The sequence below is a fragment of the Lepidochelys kempii genome, chromosome 3 (genome assembly GCF_965140265.1).
Source record: "Lepidochelys kempii isolate rLepKem1 chromosome 3, rLepKem1.hap2, whole genome shotgun sequence".
Lineage (NCBI taxonomy): Eukaryota > Metazoa > Chordata > Testudines > Cheloniidae > Lepidochelys > Lepidochelys kempii.
The window spans coordinates 115,693,490-115,718,473 of NC_133258.1; the positions used below are offsets into that span (position 1 = coordinate 115,693,490).

The 24,984-nt window shown below is 44.0% G+C and overlaps 1 protein-coding gene across 3 annotated transcripts in view; it reads left to right on the plus strand.

Moving 5' to 3' along the window:
• MYCT1 (MYC target 1) overlaps nt 1–24,984 on the plus strand; it is a 38,216-nt gene that overhangs the window by 4,645 nt on the left and 8,587 nt on the right. The window contains exon 1 of one of the 3 annotated variants that reach the window (XM_073337699.1): nt 389–1,210. The exons of the other annotated variants lie outside the window; for them this stretch is intronic. The gene's annotated coding sequence lies outside the window, so the exon portion shown is untranslated. Of the gene's footprint in view, nt 1–388; nt 1,211–24,984 lie in introns of those variants that run through there. 3 annotated transcript variants of the gene reach the window in all.

Genomic DNA, 24,984 nt, shown 5'->3' on the forward strand with positions numbered 1-24,984 from the left:
ACTTGGAAAGCAAGAATACGCCTGTCTCAGACAACTTGGCTGGACTAATCTGACAAGGAAGAAATCTCCACTTATAGTCACTAATCTCTTTTTTGATCCAATCTGTTTATGGAATCATAGGGTAAGAAAGGACCGCCAGGGTCATGTAGTCTAGCTCCCTGCCAAGATGTTTTGATGCCAATATACTCTCTCTGGGGGAAAATGGGCATTAGGTGTGAAGATACAGTAGTACCAGTTTGTGTAAACAAGGATCAGACTGTCAGTCTCGTCAGAATGGTCGCTACAGTCTCATAGAGCTCACTGAAATACTACTGATGGAGAGAAGTGCTGGCATGAAATGTTGTAGGATAATCTACTGTATCTGTTCATTTCCTGTGTACTCACTAAATATGGCATCTTGGGAACAGGGTCTGGGGCATTTTCCTCCAGAATTCTTTTAGAAACTCACTCTGAGAGTGAACAGTTGTGTGTCTCCCGTTCGCCACTTTCTGAGTGTGCCACCCCCTCTTCCTACTGTGCCTCTCACTTCTCTTTTCATTGTCACTTCCTTTCACTTCCCCCATGCTCCTTCTACACTCTTTGCACTCCTCCATTCTGCCCTTAGCGGTACAGCATAACAGTTCCAACAACTGCTGTGACAGTCTATATCCTTATGTCCACTCTTTTTACAAGACTATGATGGATTTTGTACAAAGTATGCCTTGTGAGGTATCATCTGAAAACTCATAATGTGCTGATTATTATTGTCCTAGTAAAATATGTGTGGCAACATGGTATGTAAAGTTATAAGATTCTACTGTATGGCTTGACTAAGGCTTCTAAATTTAGAAAAACAGGCATAAACCAGTTCCTCAGAGACAAAAGGCAAATTGATGCCTCAGCCAAGTGTCAACAAAATCAAACGGACTATCACCTGGGTAAGTGGCCATTCTTTCGCAGGAAGAAGGGTGTGAGCAAGAATTTTACAAGTTGGCAATGGAACAGCTGGAGGCTCCTATGCAAACAGACTGACTGTGGCCTGAACCCCAGCTGGAGATGATTCAAAAAGAAGAGAATTATTATAAAAAAGGGGAGCAAACTCCCCTGATTACCTCTTTCCCCTCATCTCTACGCATGGCATCAACAATACTTGAAAGATAAAAGACACCTCATAGAACTGGAGGAAAGATCCTGGATAAAAGGATTCTAGACAGACTGCTGTAAACATGTGGTGAGAGAGAGTCTTTTCTTTTAATTCACTTTAGCTTGTTCACTTAGCTATTAGTTATATTTTACCTTTAATTTCCTTGTAACCAAATTCTAACTTTTATGCCTCATTACTTGTAATTGCTTAACATCTTTCTTTAGTTAATAAACTTGTTTTATTGTTTTATCTAAGCCAGGGTGTTTGGATTGAAGTGTTTGGGAAACTCCACTTGAGCTAGCAAGGTTTGTGCATATCATTTCCTATTAATGAAATGATGGACTTTATATGAACTTTTATTGTCCAGGAGGATGCTGGGCAGTACAAGATGCACATTTCTGGGGGAAAGTCTGGGACTGGAAATTTGCCGGTGTTACTCTGCAGTATAATTCAAGGATGGCAGGCTGGCTGGCTGAAGCACTCTTGCAGTATAGTTGGGGGTAATTTACCTGGTGGAGGCTGTGTATGAGCAGGCCAGGAGTGGTTGCTTTCACAGTGAAGCATTGTAAATGGCACCCCAGGTTGGAGAATTGAGGGCACACAGTTGTCCAACAGTCCAGATTGTACCCTGGAGAATGTCACAGCTGCCTTACTCTCTTGCTATACTTACGGACATTAAGAGCCAGAACCTTGAATGCATGTGTGGTGCACATGGGGTGGGAGGATAATGGTGGCTTTAATACATCATTTTCTTACCAAGTCCCAGGGCTGTTCTGTGCTGGGCTAGATCCCTAGCACAACCTGAAGGGACCATTGTTCTGGCAGCCCATGATTGTTAGGGTGTGTGATAGCCCAGACAATTCCTGTGCCAGCAGACAAGAGGTGGGATGGCAAGGCACAAAAGCTCCACAACACCTGAAGTTCTGTTATGCAGGGGGACTCCGCAAGTGGCCAGCTAAGCCAGCTTTCGGGTAGCTTTGCACAGCTGGAGTGGAACAAAACAGCTGGAACACACCCCACAATCAGAGCCTCAGACTCCAGGTGCTGCATCACCCTTGGTAGCCTTGTTTCCTGAAACAATATTACTGGTTTTCCTTTTTTAATTATTCCATGCTGGAATGGCTAGTTTTTTTAATGATATTTTAATTGGTGGTGAAAAGCCAAACCTGTCTCTGGAAGGATGGCTTAATACCTCAGCTGGAACTTCCCTTGCAATCGTTTTCTTTCTGTCACTTTTCTAGAACCCTTATTATGATATGGAAAACCCAAAGATTAAAAGATACCACCCTCTGAAACATATCACCCCACTTACCACAGAGGGGCAACTTCACTCTAAGCACCTCTTTTTTCCCCTGCAGATGTGGCCTCCTTCCGCAGAATCTTTGGGCTGGATTAAGACTGACCCCTGCCTAGATTTACACCTGGGATGTGGGGAAAGAGTGTAAGGAGCCTCTTCTGGCCTTGCACCTCCTGGGCAGGGGTGAGACAATTGCAATCTTTACAAACCCTTGTCAGTGGTGGCAACCCCATGGGACCAGGGTGGGGAGGTTTTGCGGCAGAGCTATCCAGCCATGCCGTATCATCCCAAGGTACAATCCCTTCCAGAGCTCTCCCTGGGGCAGTAGGGCTCATGAACTAGTAGCTAGGAGCCATAATGGAGCCTTTTGTTTGCAACTGAAGATATTGTGATGGCACAAAATGCACATATGCAGTAATTCTGATGCCTGGGTAACCAGGTTATCAATATATAGTACAGTATGTACAATGTGGATGAATTGATGTTGCTCTCTTTGTCTTAAAATTATTTATTGTAATTGTTTTGCCATTTTTAACGGTCAACCTCACTGCAGTTTTTTAAAATTAATTACCATTTATAAAATATAGATCAACTCAGTAAAGAGTTGATGTAAATATCAGGCCAAATTTAGCAACTGGATGTGGAAGAATAAAGAGGTCAAAGACAAAGGTGGTACTTTTAAGCAACATGGGGGGAAGGAAAGGGAGGGGAAAGATTTAGTGAGCTGGTAAGACCGGGAGTCAGAGTATCCCTGAGTTCTTCCCAGAACAATGTGTGTCAGCATCTCTCACAAACTGCCAATTGGAGCATATAAACCCGCACATTAACCACACCCTCCCAACTGGCAGACCCTGCCCTTTTGGAGCTATGGATCACAAGCATGTGAGTTAGCCAGCCCCCCAGTGCTATCAAACAACAGATGGCTAGAAGTGTATTGTGTATAGCTGCTACATAGCTGTGCTTGTAGAGGGTGATGAGGAGACACTCTTTCTTCCCCAGCAGTGAACCTGTGCAATAGAGGGCAGGATTTTACTCACTGATTGAATACATTGAAATGTATTCAGATTCCTGGGTTAAGGAGACCATTTTAGGGTGAAGTGTTAATTCTTATCATACCCAATGTGAGATTAGAAGTGCTGTCTTCTCTTAGGAACAACCAGAACTTTGTTCTGCCTGGCTGCAGCAGGTAGAGACTTTCTAGGGAAAGAATTACACTTTTGTTAACAGCCATGGGTGGCATTTGGGGCACTGATAGCTGCTGCAGTTCAGAGTGCTGTAGAACAAAGATGAAGGATGATCCTGTGGTTAGAGTCTAGCTTGAGACTTGGGAGACCTGCTCTGGCACAGAACTCCTGTGTGACCTTGGGCAAGTTACTTAGTCTCCCTGTGCCTCAGGTCCCTTTCTGTAAAATGAGGATAGTAGCAGTGCCCTACCTCACAGGGGTGTTGTGTGGATAGATACATTACAGACTCTGAGATGCTCAAATACTATGGTAATTGGGGATGCCCCTACCATAGAACACAGAATCTGATAGACAAAGAGGCAGACTGATGTATTTTTTGTGTGATCCCCTGGAAATACACAAAAATTATGTGGATGCTTAACTGTAAATCTGTTTTATGGACAGAAAGGAAACCCATATATCTCCAAAACTGACACTTAAACAGTGTTATGAAAGAAATGAAGGAATCCTGGAGCGTGATTAGATAACTCCTTATACTTTTTCCTCCACCTTATTAGCAATCTCAGGTACAATGTGCCTCCAAGGCCTTCCTCCAATTCCACAGGCAAATGTTACACTGTGACATGGATTTGATAGTGAGAACATTTTTCCTTTGACTTAGCAAAAGATTTCATTTGTATAAGTAATTCTGTTTTTCTTATTACCGGAGCATAGTGACAATGTGTTTACATGGTGCATTTGTGGCAACTGGGATGACTCCAATTGCAAACTCAGTTTCGACTGTAAGCCCTTTCGGTTAGGAAGTGTTCATAAAGTGCCTCATTTGGGCCTCTCGGCACTACTGCAATATAAATGAATATAGTAATTGTAATCAATATAAACCTTGTCTAACGGAGACTGAAAGCACTGGAAAGGCTATTTTTTTCTGAGTAGGGGTCTAGAATGTATGTATTCCCCGTCGTCTCAGTGTAACATTTGCTAGATGGCTTCTGGGGCAAGATGGGTCTCTCTGGATGAAATACCAATTTCCTGATTTCTTTATTGAAGCTGATATAATTCAAGGCAAACCCATAAAGTATTTAGGCCCTGATCCTCAAGTACAGTTGAGGAGTGCACAGTACAGCTATTCACCATTGCACTCCCCAAGTGCTGGGCTGGCTGGCTGCTGATCTGATCAAGCATAAGTTAACAGCCTGAGAGCTGCCTAATGATTCTGATCATGACCTCAAGGTGATGTTATGGCATCCCCTCATACACTGGCTACCTCTCTTACACTGTCACTGGCTGAAGTGAGGCGGGTTGGTGTTTTAGCTATTATACCAGCTCTACACCACTTGAGGATCTTCCTGTTCCCATCTACATTGACTTTAGGGTGATCTGTACTGGTGGTATGGTGAGGTCAGTCATATCCATCAGGATTGCACCAAAACATAGAAGGCAATCCAAATCACACAGACAGCAATGCAACATCCAAAGAGTTCGGTCCTCAGTGCACCAAGAGAACTTCCAAACACTCCTCAGTGGAAAAACTGGCCATATGCACACCTGGAAATGATAGCACAAGTGTTGAAGACTTGGAAGCCCTAAAATAGACCATCCATGAGGTTTGCAAGGAATCCACTGGCCTTGCTACCCACCGCCATCAGGACTGGTTTGACAACAACAACACTGAGATTATAGCCCCTTTGGACCAGAAGAGAAAAAGCTTTCTGCAACTGGCAAAACCAACCACTATCCAGTCAGAAGCAGAGCTCTTTCTATCAGTTCAAAGCTGCAGTTCAAAGGAGGATCCGAAAAATCAAACACAAATGGTGAGAGGACAAAGCAAAAGAAATCCAAACATTCGCCAACAGACATGATATACGGAGCTTTTTTTGTGAGACAAAGACCCTGTATGGACCGAGCTCATGTGACCTCACACCTCTGAGATCCGAAGATGTAGTACCCTTCTTAAAGATAACAAATCCATCAAAGAGCACTGGAAGAAACACTACCAACGGCTTCTAAATCGAGAATCGACTGTGACTGATGACACCATAAACTCCATCCCTCAGCACCCAATCTGGAAAACTCTTGCCAACCCACCAACACCTGAAGAGGTCTGCAAAGCAATTAAACAAACAAAGAAGAATAAAGCACCAGTTCCTGATGGCATACCAGCTGAAAGTGTGGGGAGAAACACTGACTAACAAGCTTCACTTGCTGCTCCTCAAAATCTGGCGCACTGAAGAAATCTCTGCCGACTTACATAATGCTAACATCATCACCATTTTCAAAAATGGGGACAGGGCCAACTGTAGCAACTATCAAGGCATCACCCTCCTCTCCATCTCTGGGAAGATTCTTGCCAGAATCTGACCGAATTGCCTGCTCCCTCTTGCAGAGGAAGTACTTCCAGAGTCCCAGTGCAGCCTCAGACCATCACGAGGCACCATTGACATGATTTTCACAGCCAGCAGATCCAGGAAAAATGTCAAGAACACCACCAGAAGCTGTATATGGCATTTATCGATCTGACCAAAGCCTTCGACTCTGTCAACTGTGAGGCTCTGTGGAAAATCATGTCAAAGTTTGGCTGCCCAAGCAAATTTATCACCATTGTAAGACTCCTCCATGACCAGATGACTACCTGCATCCTGTGCAGAGGCTCTATCTCTGAGCCCTTTGTCATCCGAACTGGGGTAAAACAAGGTAGTGTACTGGCATGCACCCTTTTCTCCATTTCTGTAGCATCTATGAAAACACTAACCCAAGATCGTCTACCACAGGGGATTGGCATCCAATATTGGACTGACGGCAATGACTCCAACCCTTCTCATCTCCGTGCCAGGACTAAAGTAATATCGGCAACAATAACTGAACTCCAGTATGCAGATGATTGTGCTGTAGTTGCACTCTCAAAGTAGGATCTTCAAATAGCCCTTAATTGCTTCTCTGAAGCTTACAAAAGCCTAGGGCTAACTCTGAACATTGGCAAAACAAAAGTTCTCCACCGGCCAGTCCCCGGTCCATCATCAGACCCAGCAAGGAAGATCTACATTGACAAAGAAGAACTGGAAAATGTAGAATACTTTGTCTATCTTGGCAGCCATCTCTCACACAGGGCAGACATAGATGTCGAGATTCAGCACAGAATTCGCCATGCCAGCCTTGCCTTTGGCACACTGTCTTGCCAGGTATTCAACAATCAAAACATCAGAACACATACTAAAATCTTAGTTTACAAAGCAGTGATAATCCAAACTCTCTTTTATGGCTGTGAGACAGCGGACCTACAGAAAACACCTGAGAAACCTGGAACGCCATCACCAGCACTTTCTTCAGAAGATCCTCAACATAAAGTGGGAAGATCATCACACTGATGTCAGTGTCCTCACAGAGGCCATCATCTTCAGTGTTGAGGCCCTGATTATCCAGCACCAGCTAAGGTGGAGCGGGCCCTGTTCGCGCATGTCTGATGTATGTGTCAAGGCTGAATCCCCACTTTGGCACCTCGAGTGCAGGAAGCGGGAGTTTGCAAGAATTTAAAAAATTCATACTTGCCACTCCAGGCTTGTATTACACTCCCAAGGTTACAGCTTCTCTCTGACCTTGGTTTGGTAAACGCTGCCACCACCCAAATGCAAAAAAACCTCTTTGAGCCCAGGAAGGAGCATGTGACCAGAAAAAGGGAATTCCTCCCTGTGGGATACCCTCAAGCCCTTTCACGCCCCCTCCTGGGAAGAGCTGAGAAAGAAAACAAAGGAAATTAGCTGTGGCTACCAACTAAGCAAACAACATATGCACAAACCTCTTAGGGACACACAAATCCAATCCTGTTCTTAAAAAAGGTAACATTTATTAAAAACAAAAAGAAAGAAAATACATTTGGAACCTAGGCTTTTTGCTAGATCTTAAAAGAAACAATTACAAAAAGTAAGCATCAAGATAGCTCTCTTGAGGTTCAGCTTAAAGGTTATAAGCAAAACAAAAGCATCTGGGGTTAGCACAGAGGAGATCCACACGCCAAAATAAGACAGAAACCTGATAGTGTCTGTCTAAACATTCCCTATCCAAATTATTTCTTCTAGGTATGGAAGATACTTTTTCATACCTGGTTCAAACCTTACACAACATTTCTGCCTTTAGCATTGCTGCTCCATGTCCCTGCAGCCCAGAGAACAACAGACAAAGGGAAAGTTTCTTTCCCCATTTTAAAAAGTTTCAGCCTTCCCATTGGCTCTTTTGGTCAGGTGCCCACTTTTTTTTTTCTTTACCTGGGGGACTTTTTAACCCTTTACAGGTAAAACAAGTAAAGAATAGCTACCAAGAGGTAGCAGCTAACTGGTTGGCTGGGTGTCCATTAAAGGGAGCTATCCTCCACTTTATTTATCACAGTACACTTACCAAAACAACTGCTGTATGCCCAACTCACCAAAGGAGAAAGGAAACGAGGAGGCCAAAAGAAATGCTTTAAAGGCACCCTCAAGATAAATATCAAGAGACATGGTATCGACACCACACTCTGGGAGACAGCAGCCCAGGATGGGGATAACTGGCAAAGACTTGTCAGCGAGGGAATGCCCACTTTTGAGGAAAATCACCTTGCCCTGGTTGCAGAAAAACGCCAGAAAAGAAAGGAAAGACAACAGTCATGCAGCAATCGCGGCCCAACCCTGTCTTCCAACCATAGGCGCCGACTCCGTGGGTGCTCAAGGGCTCAAGCGCCCACAGAAAAAAAATAGTGGGTGCTCAGCACCCATGAGTCAAAACTTGAGTGTGGAATGGGATGAGTTCTGTGCTGCTAACAACTTCTGCCCTTGGGGCAGGGAGTTTGTTTATAAACAGATACAGGATGATTAAGATCACAAAAGGCTTGTCATTAAATTAAATTAAGGATCATTAGATGATCCTGGAGGCATTCCCAGGCACTCCAGTTAAAAGATAGGAAACAAAGTGTAGGAATAAATGGTCCATTTCAAGAATGGAGAGAAGTCAATAGAGGTGTCCCCCTAGGGGCTTGTACTGGTCTGGGACCAGTGCAGTTCAACATATTCATAAATGATCTGCAAAAAGGGGTAAACAGTGAGGTGGCAAAGTTTGCAGATGATACAAAACTACTCAAGATAGTTAAGTTCAAAACAGGCTGCAAAGAGTTACAAAGGGATCTCAAAACTGGGTGACTTGGCAACAAAATGGCAGATGAAATTCAATATTAAATGCGAAGTAATACACATGGCAAAATGTAATCCCAACTATACATACAAAATGCTGGTGCCTGAATTAGCTGTTACCCATCAAGAAAGAGATCTTGGAGTAATTTGCAGTACTCTGGAAGCACTATGTTTCCAGAGTACTGCAAATTCATAAGAATCCTTCTCACTGTGCCTGTATCATCCTGAACTGTGGGATGCTTTTTGTTCAGCTTCAGAAGACTTAAAAATTATCTCAGGTCATCAATGGGACAGACACAACTGAATAATGTAGCAGTCCTTAACACGCATCAAAATAATACCAGGGAACCTAGATATAAATAAGATTGCTGACACTTTCATCCAGAAAGCGACAGTGACACATAATGTCTTTAACTGGGATGTTAGTGAAGGCAGCTTGTAGGTGATTGCAATGATCTTAATATAATGTAATTCATGATAATGTAATTATGTAATTCATAACAATTGAATCATTATTAAAATAGTAAAGATACCAGTGATAAACACATTCAGTAACTAGAATATGAAAGAAGTGTATAAATAAACAGAAAATAGCTCCCCCCAAACACACATTGCTCCTTCCAAAGCAACCACCAGCAAAAACAAAAGTCAGCACTTATGCTTCCAGCACCACCTGCAATGTCTGCCAATGAGCCTGTGGCTCATGAATCAGACTTCAGTCACCAAAGGACCCATGAAAAATAAGACCTGTGAAGGAGATCATTCTCGACCTCGAGGGATCGATGCCACCCTGACTAGTGGTATGACAAAGTGGCTACAGGACAGGCTGGGCCAGGGGCTTAGCTTTAAATCAGAGGGGATGAGGGCAATGACCATACTGTAATGGAGTACAAGTGACACAAGGTATAGCACTGCTATAATTGCCCCAGATTAAACTATTTGAGACACTGCTTTCATTTCAAACATTTGTTCTTGTTTAGTCTGACAAGTAGAAATAGCATCAGGAGTGTGGATGTAAATGAAAGGCAGTTGGAGAATGGAAGGAGTACTCAGTAAGAGCTTGATCTGCAAAGGGATTTAGGTGCCTAACTGCCAGATTAGTGCTCACATCCAAAATTTAGACCCTCAAAAACCCTGCTCAGTGGCTGCCTAACCGTGTAGGTTCCTAAATTCCCTAGTCACCTACATTTCTTCCTGTAAAGTCCCATAGAAGCCTACATTTCTGCCAGTGGGATGCACAAAGCCAACTAAGTTCTGTCACTACTGAGTGCTTAAACCCTGGTGAGATCCTCAAACTAGGCATTCCCTTGCCAATCTCACCTGTGGAGCCTAATCCAGTAGGCATGCTCAGAGGCTGCCTAAGAGCTGGCTTATCAGATTGGGCCTTGCACAAAATACAGCTGCCAGTGAGCATGCTTCTTCCTGTTTATAACCCAGGATGTGGGAGATGTGAGTTCAAGTTCCCACTTTGTGTGATTCAGTGCAGGGACTTGAACCTAGGTTTCCCAGCTCCCAGGCAAATGCCCTAATTATTGGGATACTGGGCATTCAGGAGTGAGCCTTTTGTTGAAGCTGTTTCACTTTGTAGGAAATATTTAACTGTTCTTTGGAGCAGGGACTGGAATGACTCTATAGCTCTAACCATTGGGCTGGAGAGTCATTCATTCTTACTTTTTCTGGCCCAATGACTGTTTAAGTATTTTATGGAAAGTGGAACAACTTCAATAGGAAACACTAAGAGAGACTCCACCCCGAATACTCTCCAGTGGTTGGGGCACTCATGTGGGATATGGGAGACCTGAATTCAAGTCCCTGCTTCAAATCAGGCAGAGTGGGGACTTGAACCTATGTCACGCATATCAGAGGTGAGGGCCCTGACCAGCAGCAGGCTGTAGGTGGGGCAACAGCATCTCACCTCCTCCTAACTTTTTTGCCAGGAAGGACTGACTTAGCTTAGGTGCTTAGCTCCAGGAGTGGGTTCACAGCAGTGAATTCCAAGTGAAGATAGGTGCCTCTCTCTGGCCTAGGCTTCCTGTCCCCTTGGCATTTCCAACTGGCTCGATTAGGTGACTTGCAACTTACCACATTGGCTTTTGTGAATCCCTTACTAAGCCACCTAATTGTTCCTATGCATTATATACAGGGAGCCTGGATGCCTAACTCAGGGCTGAGGATTCCGCTGGTGACAAGGGGCCTACAGTTAGGTATTGCAGTGCTGAACCTTAGTCTCCTTTGGTCATCTACCCCTACAATATTCGTGACGGTGGCACCTATATGTAGTGCCATTCCTCTGGCAAACCAACAGCAGTGATTCTCATTGCTCTGTAAATCCTAAGGGTTCCCCCCCCCACCAAATCTATTAGAAATATTCATGTACCTGAAGAAGAAAAGACAGGATTTATGTTTATGATGTAGAAAGCCATTATTCATCTTCCCAGCCACTTTTCCAGCACGTCATGTCTCTGTACTCATCAGTAATATTTGAGAACGAGGGATTTGTAAGCAGTTTGTCAGTCAGATTTCTTATGTCTTTGGCAACATTGTTGCAGGATGTCTCTTCCACTGCTGCTTTTGCTGTCTTTCTATGTTACTAAGGAGCACCTGAAGCAACTTTGCATTCACCCATGCACTTGCCAATTTTGCAACCCACCCAACAACTGCAGGAAGCTGAAACTTCCTCCCAATTTGATCATGAGTATGAGTAGAGGTCATAGTTTGAAAGGAGGCACCATTTCCTTGGGAGGGACAGTGGTGTGTCAGCTATGTTACTGTGTTTTGTTTTCTAGCTAGCCCCTTCATTACTGTATGTCAAATATAGACTATTATCCTTTATATAAACTTCAGTAAATATAAAACTAAAACACAAATGCACCCTCTTCTGAGGAGTCTATTTAGACCAGTTTTAGACGGGTGTAACTGCTCTGATGTCACTATCAAGGGACTGTTGAGGCTAAAGATTTGGCAGAGAAGACACCAAATGTATCCTTGGTATAATTCAGATGAAGTCATCGATGAATCTTGGTATCCACACAGACAAGCAGATAAAGCAAATCACAAGCTACATAGATGCAAATCCACTGGGGAGAGAAACTGTGCATTGTACTGGGAACTTAGGGCTTGGCTACACTTGCGACTAGCTCACTACCCGTCCACACTGGTAAGGCACGCGGAGCGTTCTGACTCCATGGCTAGAGCGTTGCTTGTACTCCACCTCGGCAAGTGGAATAAAGTTTTGTGCACCACCACTGGAGTGCTGCAGCACCAGTGTGGACGCCCTGGTCTGTTATGCACTGTGATCGGCCTCCAGAAGTGTCCCACAATGCCTATTCTAGCCACTCTGGTCATCACTTTGAACTCTACTGCCCTGCCCTCAGGTGACCAACCATCAGACCCACCCTTTAAATTCTCTGGGAATTTTGAAAATCCCCTGCCTGTTTCCTCAGCCAGGCTTGGAGTACTCTCAGCAAATCTTTCCAGGTGACCATGCCTCCACACACCAGGCGATCCCCAGTATGAAGCAATGGCGAGGTGCTGGGCCTCATCAGTGTTTGGGGGGAGGAAACTGTCCAGTCTTAGCTGTTCTCCAGCCATAGGAATTATGATACCTTTGGGCAGATATCCAGGGACATAATGGAAGGGGGCCATGACCGGGACTTGGTGCAGTGCAGGAATAAAGTGAAGGACTTGTGGAACACCTACTGCAAAGCCCATGAGGAAAACAGCCACTCCATTGCTGCCCTGGCGACCTGCCGTTTTTACAAAGAGCCGGACGTGATACTTGGGGTCGACCCCACCTCCACTCCGAGTACCACCATGGACACTTCAGAGCCCAGTTCAACAAGGTGGGAGAAGGAGGAGGAGCAAAGCAGGAGCGAGGGTGCTCCAGCGGAGGAAGACACCCCAGAATCCCTAGATGCATGCGGCCAGGAGCTGTTCTCAAGCCAGGAGGAAGGTAGCCAATCGCAGCAGCCGGTGCTTGGGGAAGGACAGAAACCAGAGGAGGTTCCTGGTAAGCAGTTTTTATTTTGGGAAGGTGCAGGCTCTTGGGGTGAGGAGGGTTAGGGCTGCATGCATGCCTAGATGCGGAATAGGACGTTGATGTGCTCTCTCCCATTGCAGTAATCAGCCTCAGTGATCTCTTCAAAGGCCTCAGTGAGAACTTGGGTAATGCGCTTGCACAGGTTTCTCAGGAGAGCCACTGTGGTCCTTGACCCACTAAGGCTAACTTGTCCATGCCACTGTGCCATGAGGGGCGGGGGGACCATTGCTGCACACAGGCAAGCTGCATATGGGCCAGGGCGGAATCCACATTGCGGTAGAAGACCCTCCCTTGCTTCCCAGGACACCTTCAGCAGCAAGATATCTTCCAGGAAGAACTCCTGTGGAAAATGTGGGGACAGTGTTCAGTATAGGGTTCCCCTACTGCTGTTGGCTCTTCCCAAGGCACAGAAACCCAGAGGACAGTACAGCCGGGAAACAATCAGTCACGCTTGACCCTGTGCTTACTCACCATTTTGGGGCTCCTGTGGGTTATGTGCACTCGCTTTGGGACGAGCAAATTATGCTATTGTGTAGACTGTGCTTGCCCTTAAGTACGGGGGAATCATTGCTCTGTCTGGTGTGAACAATGCTGCCTCTGTGAAGTGTTACATTTTGCCTTTACAGATGCAACCTTGAGATCTCAGCCATCCGTGTTATCACCGTCTGAAAGACTCCAAAGAATCAGAAAGAGGCCACGTAGAAGCAAGGAAGACATGTGGCATGAAGTAATGCAGCATTCAAGTAATGAAAATCGAAAAGTGCAGGAGTGGCGGGACAGTGAAAGGAGGATCTGCCAGCAGCATGAGGAACGCCAGCACAGAAGCACGGTGCTCTGGCAGCAAAACACGGATTGGCTGATAAGCATAATGGAGCACCAAGTGGCGCTCCTACCAATCCAGGTGCTCCTACCCATGCAGGCGGAGCACTACTGTGCCTGACCCCCCCCCCCCCCCCCGCAGCCCTTGTCCCAAAACTCTTTCCCTTGCGCCCCCATGTCACCTCCAACCCACTTTCCCCAACAGCTGGGTTCTTACCACCACCAGCTGCCTTCAACACCGGTAGCTTCACCACCCAGCCCTGAAAACTATGTCCCTTACCCTCTGCACTCAACCCCCATCACCATGCAGTATAGCCATCCTGAAGTGCAGCACTCATTGCACAGCACTCCAGACAGGAAGGCTGAGTGTGATAACAGGACATACGCAAATCTGTGATTGTACCATTCCCCACCCCTCCCCTTTGCCCTTTCTGTTTCCCGAGCAGTTGTGTTTCTTTTCAATAAAGGAATTTTCTTTTCAATAAATGGATTTTTTGGCTTTGAAAACATTCTTTATTATTGCATAAAGTAAAAGATACCTTAGCCCAGGAAAGAAACAGACACTGCAAGTCAGAGTAGCAAACACAGATTCCTACTAACATTAGAACCACTGCACTTCACTCCCATGCAGGGCACCAGACACTACTGGTGGCTTTCAGCCTCAGATTGCTTCCTCAAGGCATCCCTAATCCTTGCAGCCCTGTGCTGGGCCCCTCTAATAGCCCTGCTCTCTGGCTGTTCAAATTCAGCCTCCATGTATTGAACCTCCGAGTTCCATGCCTGAGTGAATTGTTCACCCTTCCCTTCACAAATGTTACGGAAAGTACAGAACACGGATATAACCATGGGGATGCTGTCATCAGCCACATCCAGCTTCCTATACAGAGAGCGCCAGCAGCTCTTTAAACAGTCAAAAGCACACTCCACAGTCATTCTGCACTGGCTCAGCCTGTTGTTGAACCACTCCTTGCTGCTGTCAAGGCTCCCTGTGTATGGTTCCATGAGCCACAGCATTAAAGGGTAAGCGGGGTCTCCAAGGATCACAATGGACATTTCGACTTCCCCTAAGGTGATCATCTGGTCTGGGAAAAAAGTCCCGACTTGCAGCTTCCTGAGGAAGCCAGTGTTCCGAAAGATGTGTGTGTCATGCACCTTTCTGGGTCAGCCTGCATTAATATCATGGTGATCCACAAGAGCCTGGAGAACCATAGAGAAATACCCCTTCCTATTAACGTACTCGGAGGCGAGGTGAGCTGGTGCCAGAATTGGAATATGTGTGCCATCTATCGCCCCTCTGCAGTTAGGGAAACCCATTTGTGCAAAGCCATCCACAATGTCATGCACCCTACCCAGAGTCTTGGTTCTTCTGAGCAGGATGCGATTAATGGCCCTGCAAACTTGCATCAACACGAGTCCAACGGTCGACTTTCCCACTCCAAACTGGTTAGTGACCGATCGGTAGCTGTCTGGAGTTCCTAACTTCCAGACTGCAATAGCCACCCGCTTCTCCACCGGCAGGACAGCTCTCAATCTCGTGTCCTTGCACCGCAGGGTGGGGGCAAGCTCCTCACACAGCCCCATGAAAGTGGCTTTTCTCATCTGAAAGTTCTGCAGCCACTGCTCGTCATCCCAGACTTGTATGACGATGTGATCCCACCACTCAGTGCTTGTTTCCTGAGCCCAAAAGCAGCGTTCCACGGTGGTGAGCGTGTCCGTGAATGCCACAAGCAAACTCGTGTCATATGCGTTACTCGAGTTGAAATCGTCGTTGGAGCCCTCACTGTCACTTTGGATCATAAGAAATAACTCGACTGTCAAACGTGACGTGCTGGCGAGACTTGTCAGCATACTCCTCAGCAGTTTGGGATCCATTCCTGCGGACCAAAAAGGAAGACAGAGTGCGCAGTACAAAAAACGTTGAAAGATGGTGCCAAACGTGGACGGAAGTGCAGGGATTGCTGGGATGCGAACTGATGCATCACGGGGTGTTGGGACAGGACCCAGAATGCCCCGCACTCCCTGCCCCCTTCCCACAAGCCACAGCACCAGAATGGGAAGAGGTGCTCTGTGGGATAGCTGCCCATCATGCACCGCTCCCAATGCCGCTGCAAGTGCTGCAAATGTGGCCACGCCAGTGTACTTGTTCCTGTCAGTGTGGACAGACTGCAGCGCTTTCCCTACTGCGCTCTCCGAAAGTGGGTTTAACTCAAAGCACTCTACATCTGCAAGTGCAGCCATGCCCTTAGTTTCCCTTTGCCATTTTTCTGCTAAACCTGAAGTAAACATTACAGTGGCTGTGGCTGGGTGAAAACAAACCCAGTAGTGGTGAGGGGGCATGATCTCATGCTTGTGTGCTGTCCCTGCAGCCTATGTATGTTGCCTTCTGCTAACTGCTACTTTCCTGATCCTTTTGCTCATACAATCACTGCTTTCTCAGGGCTCAACCATTCCACTGGAGGAACAAGACCAAGTGTAGTGGTAGGAGGGAGAAAGGCCAAGAAAACATTGCTTAATAGTATTATTTGGTTAAGTTAATCAAATATATTTTACACTGTATTTGCCAAAAAAATCTGTGCAACAGTTACTGTGCTGCTCAGGTGAGGGCCGCTGTTTATTCCCACAGCTGATAGCTCCCCAAAGGGTCATGGATTTTTCTCATTTGAGAAAAGATTCCAAGCCCTGGAAGTAGTTTAGGAGGAGGTCAAGGGTATTTCTTCTGCCAAGGACTCAGCCAGTGTTTGAATGTGTCTGCACCAGTAGCAACACAAGGAAACAAGCTTTCTTTGTGCTCTCTCTTCTCTGGAGGCTAAGTTACACGCAGGTGAATTCTAGATTTAAGGATCAAACATGTCAAAATCTAGCAGGATCCAGTATCAGATCTGACCAGCATGTCATGGGGCCAAGAACTGTTCTTCAGTTATTCTTGTTACTGAGCCCTCATTTTAAAGCCTTTTGAAGAATAATACTTTGTTGTTACCAAGCGGCTTCCATCTGATTACCTTGGGCTGCTTTAACATTAAAGTGCATGAAACAAAGTGTTCCTCCTACATTCATAAAGTTAGCTTCAGTCTTCCTGTGAGTTATGTATTATTATTACAAGTGTTATTGTCCTCATTTTCCAGATGAGTAAGCTGCAGCACGGAGAGGCAGGGTAACTTGCTCACAGTCACAAAAGAAGTACGTGGAAGAGCACTAAATAGAGCTAAGTTGTCTGGGTCACAGTCTTGTGCTTTATAAGACTATCCTTCCACACATAACCCAATCTTATGCCCTGTATCGGGGGAGGAAGTGAAAGAAGTTCAGTGTCATACGGAACACAGTTTAGTACTGACTAGTATTTTCCTCACTCTTTTTAGCAGAATTTTAACTTCTTGCATGAGTCTAATTTAAGTGATTGAATATGGAGCCATATTATAGCTAAGGCTGCAACCAGTGCTCCATTATAAGATCCACAATCAGCCCTCTACTGACTCTTCCAAAACAAACTACCACCTTTACCATTTCAAAATGCAAAAAGCTAACTCTTAGGGTGCAGCATATTTTCTTCTGAAAAACTGAGAACATGCCTTTCCAGACATGGCAATTTTACAAATGACTTCTTTAAGAATGCTTTTAGAAGGGGATCATGGTTCTTTTTGTCCCCGTATACTGAATATATATAAAGCATTATTGTTAAATAATGACTGAGTCACTGAAACACTATATTTTGCCAGATAAAATTAGACAACCATTTACTCACATACATACAAACAAGAGAGACTGTAAATGGAGGAGTTTGAAGATTATGGAGAAATATGCAGCCTCTTAACACAAGTAGGATGCTGGGTTGCAGGAGGCTCAAGTTTCCAGTCGGCTCACAAAGGGTAGGAGGTAAGATGTTAGTATTTCTGGCCCAGAGCAGGTGAGCAAACTAGATGATCTGTGGGTCATATGTGGTGCTGCTTTATAGTCCATGCTTTACCTGTAATACATAGCAGAGTGTGTAAAAATCTCTCTTTTCTATAGAATGAGGCCATGAAGGCATATGAAGACAAAGTTAAAGTTATTTCTTTGCATAGGAAATGGAATATATTACACTTGTACATTTATTTAAGAGATTATGAGACTCATGGGTGTATTTGAATATTTAATTGATATGTCCATACTTTTAAATACCTAGTTTTTAAAATTGTATTATACTAGCTACAGGCAATAATAATAGTACTATTCTGAATTTATATCAACACCTTTCGTGTAATGGTCTCATCGCCCTTTATACACATTAATGAATTAAGCCTCACAACACTTCTGTAGCGTAGGTAGTATTATTCTCATTTTAAAGAGGGGAAAACTGTGAAAGAGAGAGGTCAAGTGTTTTTACCCAAGATCACATAGGAAGACTGTGGCAAAATGAGAAACAGAACACTTAGCAACAGATAATTAATTGAAGGGCCTATTACTACTGGATGAGAACTTAGAGTTGTATTCTCAAAATGGCATGCACAAAAAAAAAAGAAAGAAAAAAAAGGAAAAGAAAAAAGAAGATGCAATTTCTAATTTCCCTGCTACACTAAATTTAATACTAGTGGCTGGAAATCAGATTTTATGGTGATGAGAGTGTTATAAGAATCTATATAGGTTAGACTAGGGGTCCCTCTGTGTTACCAGCCTGAAGTCAGTATTCAACAAAAGGCACTAACTGCTAAAAAATTAGACAATCTCCAAGTGAAAACAAGAAATACATGGAGGGGAAATAATGGGGGGAAATGAGACAATATGAACAAGGAATGGAGAATATAAGTTGATTCATTAAGGAAACACATGGGATATTTTTGAACTGGTGATGCAGAAGTTAAATCCATCAGCAGAATTCTCTCCACTGACCTTGGCAGCATTTCAGTGGTCACAGATTTCTACTTAATGGGGGACTGTTTTTGAGAAATGTCTCTAATGCTTTAGGTTCCAACAGGATTTCCTTCAGCATCAGGCAGCCAACAAAAATATTATAGAATTTCAGGGGTTAATATTCAGGACCTATTAAAAGTATCACATACGCTCAAGTCCTTACATCAAGCTGAAGATCTGCACCTTTGATCCAATACTGTACATTTTCTTTATTGTAATGTGCTGCTAACTGCCATGTACTTCATTAAAGAAATCCCTCTTCATTTGTGAAGACTCCATTTTAACCGCACTGTTAAATACTTTATCAAAAGTGTAAATGATTTTACTGTCAGTTTTATAGGATAGTCTTATTAGCTAAGTAGTTACTACAATAAAAGGTTATTCAATATTGCACTGTGGAATTATGTTCACTGTATCAGTACATTCAATTGGTTTAAATTCTTTAAAAGTGCATGTTACTCCAACTCTGTCTTTACAAGACAGACAGCAATGTTGTGCTGGAGGCTTGTGCACCGCACATGTGAGCAGATGAAAACTGTTTGTTGCTATTTCAGTAGCGTTTAGGAAAATAGGCTGAAGCCCTGAAGTAACAGTTTCTATGACTGCCTTCACACAGGATTCTTTAGAAGACCCAGTTACTGCTTTGCTTAGTTCTTTAAACGACTGTGCTGCTGTCAGGAAATTAAAACATGGTGATGTCTAGATGTTTCCTCTTGGTCATTACAATTACTCTGTCTTTATTATCCCTTTCAATGCTGGTCACTAGGGAAATCAAGTGAGCTTTGACTTGGTTTTTATGATTTTCATATGGCATCTTAAACTTTTCTTTTCAGCTTTTTATCAAGAACAAAGACCGGTAACGTAGCTACAAAGCAAGTTTAGTGCTCCAACTGTAAGACAGGTAGAGTTTCATGCAAACAGTCACAAATCCCTTGTAAACAGTACTTCACAAAGTTTGTTTGAACGTTTCCCCTGCACACGAGCGTTCCAAACTCTGAGCAGGATACTAACCCAAGAGTCTACACCAGAGAGCTCAGAATCTTCCTGAGTTTCTAGTAGTTACCAAATAGAGTATTGGTCGTGGTGCTCTCCATCTCCTGAATGTTTGCTGTGAGTACTTCTAGCATAACAACCTCTGAACTATTTTATCTGCTGCTCTACTTTCATCAGTATAGATTGCCAGCAGAGGGCAATCTTGTTACTAGGTAGGCGGCTTGGTTATGAAATGTAAACCTCTGTTCAAGAGCATTGTTCTCCGGGTGGCAAACATAATAACACCACCTCAGGGACTCATGATTTTCCTATTTACTCAGTTTGGCTAATGGTTTATTTCTGGAAGCTTCTAGAAACCCTTCAGGTAGAGGAGTGTTAAGTAGCTGCCTGCTTAACCCACCACCATCCAGGCCGGCTGTGTAAGCCTCCACAGCATCTGTTTTCCCAGTGTCCCCATTACCTGAATCAGTCTGTGCTGCGAGCAATCACTTCTGTTCTTTTCACCATCACCACACTGTGACCCTTTTCCAACATTTGCCATGACAAAGATCGCAGCTGGTTCATTCTGCCAACCCACTGATTCACTCAGTCTATTGAATCAGGGATTTGTTACAAACAATCAGAGGGTGATAAAGATCAGGGAATAAAATAATTCTAAACACTTGTCAGTTGTAGGGACGTTGTTTTGGCAAACTACATACAACAACAACGGTGTATGCCACACGGGTTAGCTTATTGATCTGAGCCTCAAGTACCTTGCTGGGCTTCTTAGAAGCAAAGTCCAAACCCTAGCAGGTTCAACTCCTTACTTCATCAGTGCTAGCAAAATGTATTTAGTTTGTTACTTGTGATCTTGCATGAATCAGACTACAGAATGAACTTTGGCTGACAACCTCACTTGAGAAGAGATTGCTTTATTATAGCAGAATAGTCACAATCCTCACAGTTTCTCTATTCCAGTTATTTAAGAGTTTGCTGATTGGATGCAGGTGCAATTCATCTTTTGTCCATTAGTCTGTGTTCTACACTAAATTTCAAACACCTGCTCAAGTATGGTTTTCCATATCACAGATTATTTCATTTAGCATTAAGGCAAAATTATGATGAAGAAGACCATTTGACTGGCTTGCAGTCTGTAAGTTTGCATGCCTGAGATGGGCTGGTGTGAAAATACCCGATCAACCATTGTTTCTAGCTTCAAAACACTGTAGTTTGTGGATTGGGCAGTAGGGAAAAATGAGTCTCCAACTAGCACGCATGCTTTGGGTTGAATCAAGTTTTGTCTCGTCAACATGTGCTGATCCACTGCCCCAGCACAAGGGAGGAAATGCTTGCAGGAACATGAGAGGGAAAGAAGTTAAAAAGGGAAGGGGCAAAAATAATCCTTCATTGTACAACAGACTCTTTCTGATGTATCCTCCTTCACCCCAACCAAAGCCAAGCAGCTTGAACATGATGTGCTCTGTGCATGAATCTGCTAGAGCCTCCATACAGTAGAATTTGCTTGTCTGGTACATAGCATTTCATTTAATTTATTTATTTATTTATTTTATGTTCTGTGCAGCTGCTGTGAGATTTTAGTGGGGGAGGGAATCCCTCTCAATTATTGTGGAGAAATAGAGGCTTGCCCTTACATGAATAAATCCTTCTCTACAGCAGGCTGTGCACTTGAATTCAGAGCAAGGATTCTCCTGCCTGACACTGAGTTAATATTCCCAAACAAAAACCTCTGTTAAATTTCAGATAAGATTACTAAATTATTCCCCTTTTTAATAAAACAGTAATAAAAGAATGTGGTGGCCCAAAAACTTAGAGTAGATTGCAGTATCTGGGACTGCTCCAAATGCCATTGAAATCAACAGGGATCTTTCAACTGACTTCAATGGTCTTTAATTAGGTCCTTTAGTTATAGTCCACAGTAAGGAGCTGCCTCACCCCAGGGGGAGTTCTGGATGTTTCACGTGCCAGGTAACAATATGAGTGGACTCCACGTTTGAAAAGCTAATCTGGATCTTTATTCATAGGTGCTGGAGTATGGGGGAGCTTGAAGAAGTTTCCATGATATACAGGGTTAAGTCAGTTATTTTTGTCAAGGTCCAGATTTCTTGGTAGACTCTGGAGAAAATAATAAAAAAAATAAGAATAATGCTAATAATAAATAAAAATATTTCAGGGTCCATTCAAAAACATCTGGCGGGCCATATTTGGCCCACAATCTGCCTATTGACTACCCCTGGTATACAGTTTGGTTCAATGGCTCTCAGCACCCTCACTATACAAATTGTTCCAACCCCCCGTCTTTATTAAAGCTACTGTTTACAAAGGTTCTGCAACTTCAGCTAGTATTTGCAGCATGTGCACACTGACTGATTAATTGGTTTCTTTCAAAACTCTTTCCTCCTGCAGCCCATGTTCCAACTTCCAAGTTCCATGCAGGTGGCTACAGTGGGAAGCATCTTGCACACCTGCTACTACATCTTTTTGTAGGGCACTACATATTCCCCCATTTAGATAGTCAGTTCAACTTGCTAGTGGGGTGGGGTTAGTTGTGGGCCCAGTTCCACTGTGCCACCCTTGGCAGAGCAGTGTTCTACCTAGGATTATAGGGAAGGAGCAAACTCCACAGTCCTCTGAGCCCAGGGAATGGAATTCTGCCTTGGACCTTGAATGAGACATAAAGCAGAGGGTGGGGGTTATGAAGAGGCTCCCTAGGGATAATCTAGCCCTCAGTTGGAGAAAAGTTTGGAAATTCACTGGCAAGGCTACCCAGGTCTGTCAATCACCAATGACTTAGTTACTTTTAAAATGTACCATTTGAAACTGAAGCCTTTCAAATGAAACCTTTGTTTACCCTCTTGGTGTGGTACATGTTATGTTAATGGCATACACATAGAAAGGTTAGATAAAAACATATTTTTGAAAGGTTGCACTGTAACTCTATTTTTATTTCTTAAAATCTAGAGCCTTGTCAACACAAGAACCCAAAACAGAGAGAGACAAAACAGGCTGCTCCCTAAACAAAGAGGCACAATTCACCCCATCTTAATATAAGCTGCCTGTCTGTTGCTATCTGACTGCTACTAGGCCCAGATTGCACAAAGAGCCCCCTACCATGCATGGAGGACCAGGAAAACCCACTGAGCATTTAAAGCGAGAGTTAACAATTTCAATACAATTTTCAGTACCTCACAATGCAGCTGGTAGATCTTGTGCTCACAAGGATGTTATACTTTCTGATGGAGTCTAAGCACACAAAAGGAAAATGAGATACTCACAAAGCAAGCACTGTGCTTGGGCCTGGACTAGACCCTAAATCATTAAATGGTGTATTTATTTTAAATACAGTTCAGTTGCCACAGGTATGAGCCAGAGGATGGGAGGATGCAACAAGTCTTACCCACTCTTTCCAGAGTTGCCAAGTGTAGGCACTGCTCTTAGTGTCCCCTAAAGTACAAGATACCCCAAAGGGGTGTACAGGTGGGTGTACTTCCCTGTGCAGCAGGGAGCTCCAGGAGGAATTCTCTATCAGGCAAGATTCCTCCTGGTGCTTTTGCAGCCCCCATCCAATGAAAGCTAGTGTCGACAGGATATGATTGAGACCATGGGCCAGATCCTTGGTCTCTCATTGCTCTTCTTTGTGGGACTTCCCAGGGTGGGCTGCGGACATCTCAGGGGTGGGCAGATGGGGAAGAAGATTACACTGTAGCAATCCTGCTTGGTGGATTGGCTCCTGTAATGCTGAGCCAGTGATGGTTAAACAATCAGCAAACTAGGTCACCTGTAAGCAACCCTTAAGGACATTTCAAAAGGTTATTGCAATGGTAAAGAGGGCCATTCCTTGCAGAGATCTATCAAAGCCATGTTAAAGTAGACTAGAATCTTTAACCTGTTTGCCTGTATTGTTAGAGAATGAAAGAGTAACAGCTAAATGTGTCTATGTTTATCTGCATTCTATTAGCAATCTAACAACATGATTGAATTAACGTGTAGATGCTATATTCTATTTCTGTCTTATAATGCTTCATTACTGCATTCTATTGACTTGGAGATCAAAAGGGGATATTATCATTTAGATGGGGACTTGTGGTATAATAATATTATTGTCCTAATCTCCCCTGGGAGCTTGTAATTCCACATAGTAAATCACCTGTGAACTGTCTTGATAGTTTGAATGGCTGTTGCAGAAGGTATTGGCTGAGAAAAGAGTTCCCCGCCCCATCCCCGCTCTCCTGCTGGTAATAGCTCACCTTAAGTGATCACTCTCTTGTTACAGTCTGTATGGTAACAGGTTTCAGAGTAACAGCCCTGTTAGTCTGTATTCGCAAAAAGAAAAGGAGTACTTGTGGCACCTTAGAGACTAACCAATTTATTAGAGCATAAGCTTTCGTGAGCTACAGCTCACTTCATCAGATGCATATCGTGGAAACTGCAGCAGACTTTATATATACACAGAGAATATGAAACAATACCTCCTCCCACCCCACTGTCCTGCTGGTAATAGCTTATCTAAAGTGATCATCAGGTGGGCCATTTCCAGCACAAATCCAGGTTTTCTCACCCTCCACCCCCCCACACAAATTCACTCTCCTGCTGGTGATAGCCCATCCAAAGTGACAACTCTTTACACAATGTGCATGACAATCAAGTTGGGCTATTTCCTGCACAAATCCAGGTTTTCTCACATCCCCCCCCCCCCCCCCCCCCATACACACACAAACTCACTCTCCTGCTGGTAATAGCTCATCCAAACTGACCACTCTTCAAGTTTAAATCCAAGGTAAACCAGAACATCTGGGGGGGGGGGTAGGAAAAAACAAGAGGAAACAGGCTACCTTGCATAATGACTTAGCCACTCCAAGTCTCTATTTAAGCCTAAATTAATAGTATCCAATTTGCAAATGAATTCCAATTCAGCAGTTTCTCGCTGGAGTCTGGATTTGAAGTTTTTTTGTTTTAAGATAGCGACCTTCATGTCTGTGATTGCGTGACCAGAGAGATTGAAGTGTTCTCTGACTGGTTTATGAATGTTATAATTCTTGACATCTGATTTGTGTCCATTTATTCTTTTACGTAGAGACTGTCCAGTTTGACCAATGTACATGGCAGAGGGGCATTGCTGGCACATGATGGCATATATCACATTGGTGGATGTGCAGGTGAACGAGCCTCTGATAGTGTGACTGATGTTATTAGGCCCTGTGATGGTGTCCCCTGAACAGATATGTGGGCACAATTGGCAACGGGCTTTGTTGCAAGGATAAGTTCCTGGGTTAGTGGTTCTGTTTTGTGGTATGTGGTTGTTGGTGAGTATTTGCTTCAGGTTGCGGGGCTGTCTGTAGGCAAGGACTGGCCTGTCTCCCAAGATTTGTGAGAGTGTTGGGTCATCCTTTAGGATAGGTTGTAGATCCTTAATAATGCGTTGGAGGGGTTTTAGTTGGGGGCTGAAGGTGACGGCTAGTGGCGTTCTGTTATTTTCTTTGTTAGGCCTGTCC